General features: G+C 50.3%; 2 non-coding genes across 2 annotated transcripts; both read right to left on the bottom strand.

Annotated features, from left to right (window-relative positions):
- Positions 1-1,796: 1,796 nt before the first annotated feature.
- On the bottom strand, positions 1,797-1,890 carry TRNAI-UAU. Its single transcript has 2 exons — positions 1,853-1,890; positions 1,797-1,832 (listed from the first exon to the last, which is right to left on the bottom strand). It is a non-coding gene; the product is annotated as a tRNA-Ile (tRNA).
- A 2,482-nt stretch (positions 1,891-4,372) lies between these two features.
- TRNAQ-CUG lies at positions 4,373-4,444 on the bottom strand. Its single transcript has one exon. It is a non-coding gene; the product is annotated as a tRNA-Gln (tRNA).
- Between the last annotated feature and the right edge of the window lie 642 nt (positions 4,445-5,086).

The following is a 5,086-nucleotide window of genomic DNA, read 5'->3' on the forward strand; positions in this document are numbered from 1 at the left end:
ATGCGCAGTCATGAGTGTGCTGGGGAAGCTGGTCTGAGCAATTTGAAGTGACAATTCAGTGAGAACAGAATCATCATGTAGGGAAACAACTGTGTATTGAGTAGTTGTGGCCAAGTGGTTAAGGCAACGGACTAGAAATCCATTGGGGTCTGTCTGCGCAGGTTCAAATCCTGCTAGCTACGCAAGCACTGTGCTGTTGTTATTATTACTGTAGTCTTAGTGCCTGAGCATCCACAGTGCAAACTGGAGCCAGATCTACTTTCACTCTGTCTACACTTAAAACGCTGCTGTGGCACTGCTATAGCACTTTGGAGTAGACAGTGACTGGAGGGGTTTTCCCATCTCTGTAATAGCTACATGGACAGAACAATTCTTCCTTTTCTTTAGCACTAACTAACCCGGGCTTAGGTCACCTTAACTATATGGGTTTGGGGGGGGGGGGTTCACACCCTGAGAGATGTCACTCTGCCAGTTCAGTGCCCAGCGTACACCAACCCTTAGATCCCTCTTGGTATTTCAATGCAGGTACTGACCTGTGAGAGGAAAACATCAGCTCACAAACACAGAGACTGAATTCCCCACATTCAATCTCTCTGCACTTTCCAGAAAATCACGAAATTCAATTCATTCTTGCTAGGCCAGAGAAAAAATAAGTGACACCAAGTTTTTGTCTTGGTTAAATAAAATTAAGTGTTTAATTAATATGGTAAAAATCTGCACTGATTCCTCTAACTAACACCACAGCGTGAAATAGGAACAGAGACAAAGCTTGTCAGTGACGACTAATTTCACAAATGATCTTCCCATTATTAATTTCCACGCCGCCCCCATTGGAGGTCTGGGCATCTCCAGTGTCACTGCTCTGCATTCACCTTCCCCTTAGAATTGTTCTCGGACATTCCCAAATTTGGAAAATTGTGCAGGTCAGAATGTGAATAGTGACCCTGTCTCCTTCCTGCACCTGCTCTACATTGCTCCACAGCAGCTTCTCCACCTGCAGAGTCACCCCAGCACGGCAGTGCAGCCGCCCAGGGTTCAGCAGGGGCCCCTGGCAAGGACAGTGGGTGCAGCTAACAGCCCAGTGTGCCTGGCCCTGAGGCAGCTGTAAAAAGGCAGCCCCCCCCACAAGTACAGAGACTGAATTCCCCAACTATAACATCATGACCCCCTGTAGAAAGCCACACGTGTCAGTTGTATTTTCACAGGGAGATGCAAAAATCAAGTGACACCAATTTTTAAGTTGAGTAAATAAAGTTGAGGAGATAGTTATTAACCTCCCAAAAATACACTAAAGATCCCTCAACATAACACCTGAAGGTGAAATATGAACAGAGACAAACCTTGTCAGCAAAGGCTCATTTCCCAAACGATCCTCAAAATGTTACTAATTCCCACCCCTCCTCCACAGGAGCTCTGTGCAGTGTAACTGTTCCGCAGGCAGCTTCCCATTCAATGCTGTTGTGGGACATTCCCAGGCCTGGAAATGTACCAACGACAGAATTTGAAGAGCAAACCTGGCTCCCCGCACCAGGCGGGATTTGAGTGTTTTGTCCCTGTCATTTAGTCTTTGTCAATAGTACAGACGCCAGGGGCAGGACTCCAGGCTCTGCTTGAGGGATCCTGGCAGAGGGGTTGGGGGGGAGAAAGGATTGTAGCTTCTGACCTGAGCTCTGGAGAGGAGGTAATAAGTGAAGGGGGCATTTCTGACTCTGCCCCTCCTCAGCATCCCTGGGCTGGAATTCTACGTTCCACAGGGCCAAACGAGGGGGTGACACCACTTGGCTAATGAAAACCAGTGCTCCAGGTGAGGCTTGAACTCACAACCTCAGCATAGCTCCTCTCAGCACTGCCCTATAAGTACTGTGCGCTAACCCATTGCGCCACTGGAGCACCTGTTAATTGCTGTTCTCCCAGTTCCCTAGGCTGATAAAGGCGAGGCGTGACCTCAAAACAGTCTCTGTGGAGCTTGAGAGCAGGTAGCGACAAGTGTTGTACTCGGTGGGGTGGATCCTTCTTAAGGCTTCCAGGCACCATTTGACCCTTTTGTTCTTCCCTGTGTAATAACAGAGCTGGTTAAGGCTCAATGGAGAGTCTTGCTGCAGACCAACAGATCTGAAATCACTGATAACCAGCTCTAAGCGTTAGTCCTGCTTTGGGACAGTGTCTCTCATGCAACAAACTGCCCAGTCTGCGCTAGCAGTGAGGCTCCCTCACTAACAGCTGAAATCAGGGAGAGCTGTGTGAAGTGCAGGGCCCCAGGGGTGCCTGAACAGGGGGGAACAACACCCCAGGACTTTTAAACATGGGAGGGCTCTGCCTTGCCACTTTGTAATGACCGTAAGGGCAGGAGGAAGGTGCAGCATAGGAGTCTATGTAGCTCTGATTTTTGTCTTCTGACAGTAGCCAATACCAGGTGCCCTAAAAGCCACTCCCCAACACACCACTGGGAGTTGAACCCAGGATCTCCTGTTTACAAAACAGATGTTTTAACCAGCTAAGCCATGGTGCCTGCTGTTACTTACAGTATCGTGTCTGCACACACCTGACTCTGTGCCAGTCCCCACTGGGCCCTGACAAGTGTTGCTCGTGATTGGATTCTGTAAAGCAGAGGAGCAGGTGAAGTTTTGCTCCCAAGGTGGGTGTGTGATTCTTTGGACAGGTCTACACTACAAAATTAGGTTGGTGTAATTACATTACTTAGGCTGGCAATGCAGTTCTATCAACCTAATCCCAGTGCAGATAGCGGCTCAGCTGTCAGAACTTTCCCTTGGAGCAGGGGGACACTGAAAGGGGAGGGGCCCAGCCTCTGTAGTAGAAATACAGGGCAGGCGAGTTCACAGCAGGCTTGGTGATATAATGACCAGCAGCATTTACACTGACAATTTATCGCTTGAAGTTTGCTGCAAAAAGCTCTAGGCCTCTCGTCGAGGTGTTTTTATTTTGTCACCAAAACAGGGCAGTTTTGTCGCCAGACGTGGCATTGCAGTGTGTGCACCAGCCACAAGCTGCCGAACGAGGGTGCGTTGTCTGTTTTTCACACACCTGAGCAATATAATTCTGCTGAAAGAATTAGTGCAGACCTGGCCAAAGATTCACACACACACACAGCTTGCAAGGAAAACGTCACCTGCTCCTCTGCTTTGCAGTATCCAAACACATGCAAAGCGTGTCAGGCCCCAGTGGGGCTGGCAGGGAGTCAGCTGTGGGCAGATACTGTGTCTTAGTTATAAGCAGGCACCATGGCTTAGCTGGCTTAAAGCACCTGCCTTATAAACAGGAGATCCTGGGTTCAACTACCAGTGGTGCCTTGTTGAGTAACTCTTGGGGTACCTGGTATTAGCTACTGTCAGAGAATGAAACACAGCATTGGGTGGGCCTTTGGTCCAGCCCAGTATAGCTGTTTTTATGGTTTAAATTACACTCACAGGCACTGATGATAGAGTTACTGAAAGTTTGGGAGTTAAGAGCTGATAGGTCAGTGGTCCAGCCTGTCACAGATGACCCCCCTCTCTCTGGGACAGGGGCAGGTCTGGGCTCTCACACCAAATGCTCCTTGTGGCTGGCAGAATCTGTGAGCAGCTCATTTAGTTTGCACTGAGGGTTGAGTCCTGCTTTGTGCACCGTGTCTGAGAATGAAAATCCTAAACCGCCCTTTGAAATAACGAATGCAGCAGGACGTGTTATTGTCCCTGCCCCAAAGCAGACAGACCAATGGAGAAATGCCGTTGAGTCCAGGGTAATACTCCACTGCCGTTCTACCTTTTTCGCTTGCTAAACTCCCTCCCTACCTTGAGGGCTCCCAGAGCCCAGTATTGAGCCTGAGCCAAGATGTCTACTGTTATATCCTTGGGGGCAGCCGGTTTAGGAAGAAATCACTTGAGGCCAGACAGCAGACAGCTAACAAAACTACCATTTTATTTACAGACACACAGCTCACCCAACTGGCTGAAACAGGCTGGGCGATCCCCTAATAATCTAACTCAGTTGCCATAGCAACAAAAACCATGACAACCAAATACAGAACAGTGCCCAAAGGAGGGACCATGTGACAGGCTCCAGTCTGGAGCTCTTCCTCCCTCCTGCCAAGCCCTGACTATCAATCCCAGCCCTGGCCCTCCTTTCTTCAAGCACAATATGGGCCAGAGGAAAAGTGTGGCAGGAAGCACAAGGGCCAAACTTGTGGGCAGCAGGTGAAGCCCAACCATCAAGGTAGCAAGTTCCACAGCCCCAACCCTTTGTGGCCTTCCCAGCCAAAGACCTGGCTTTACAAGGTGTAAGTCACCCAGCAGGAGGGGAAAGATTTGCTCTTGCACAGCTGGACACAGGGAAGTTGAACACTGGGAGCTCCAGGGCTTTACCACAAGCCAATACAAGGTCCCACTGAGATTTGAACTCAGATTGCAGGATTCAGAGTCCTGAGTGCTGCCCATTACACCATGGGACCAGCTCATGCAGCCTTCTCTGCACATCGGTGACCCTCATGGCGCTGGCTTGTGTAAGGGGGCTCTTGGCCCTTTACTAAAACTTAGTGTGTGTGTGTGTGGGGCGGGGGGGGTTTGGTTGGCTAGTTCCCAGCACCAATAGAAGGGGGAAGGGCCAATGGGAAATCAGGACCCTGAGACTCACAGTCCCCAGGGGCAATGGGGAGAGGCCAAAGCTCCAAGTTAGCTGCACTGACAGGCCAGGCAGTGTAATGAGGGAGTCACCAGGCCAGGGGGTCCCATCCTCTGTGGGAGCTGGAGCTGCCTGGGCCAGAGTGGGGCAGAGCTAAGGAGAGAGCAGGAGCCCGAGAAGAGCCGGGGAGCAGAGCTGCGCAGGTGTAGTGCCAGAAACTGCTCCCTGTAGGACTTTGCTACCTTTGCTGCAGCAGTTACTGAGACCTGAGGTTGTTTTTATTTGCTGACTTGTACTAATTGGCTAAAACTTGACAGTGGTTTCTCTAGCAAAGGCCAGTCCCTGGCCCCTTGGTCCAGACATCCTCATTCACATCAGGCTGGGGTGACCAGATGTCAAAGATGAAATATTGGGACGCGGGGGGTGGAGCCAAAAAAAAAAAGCCAGAGGCTCCCCACCACCACCAGGCGGC

The sequence above is a fragment of the Mauremys mutica genome, unplaced genomic scaffold (assembly GCF_020497125.1).
Source record: "Mauremys mutica isolate MM-2020 ecotype Southern unplaced genomic scaffold, ASM2049712v1 Super-Scaffold_100095, whole genome shotgun sequence".
Lineage (NCBI taxonomy): Eukaryota > Metazoa > Chordata > Testudines > Geoemydidae > Mauremys > Mauremys mutica.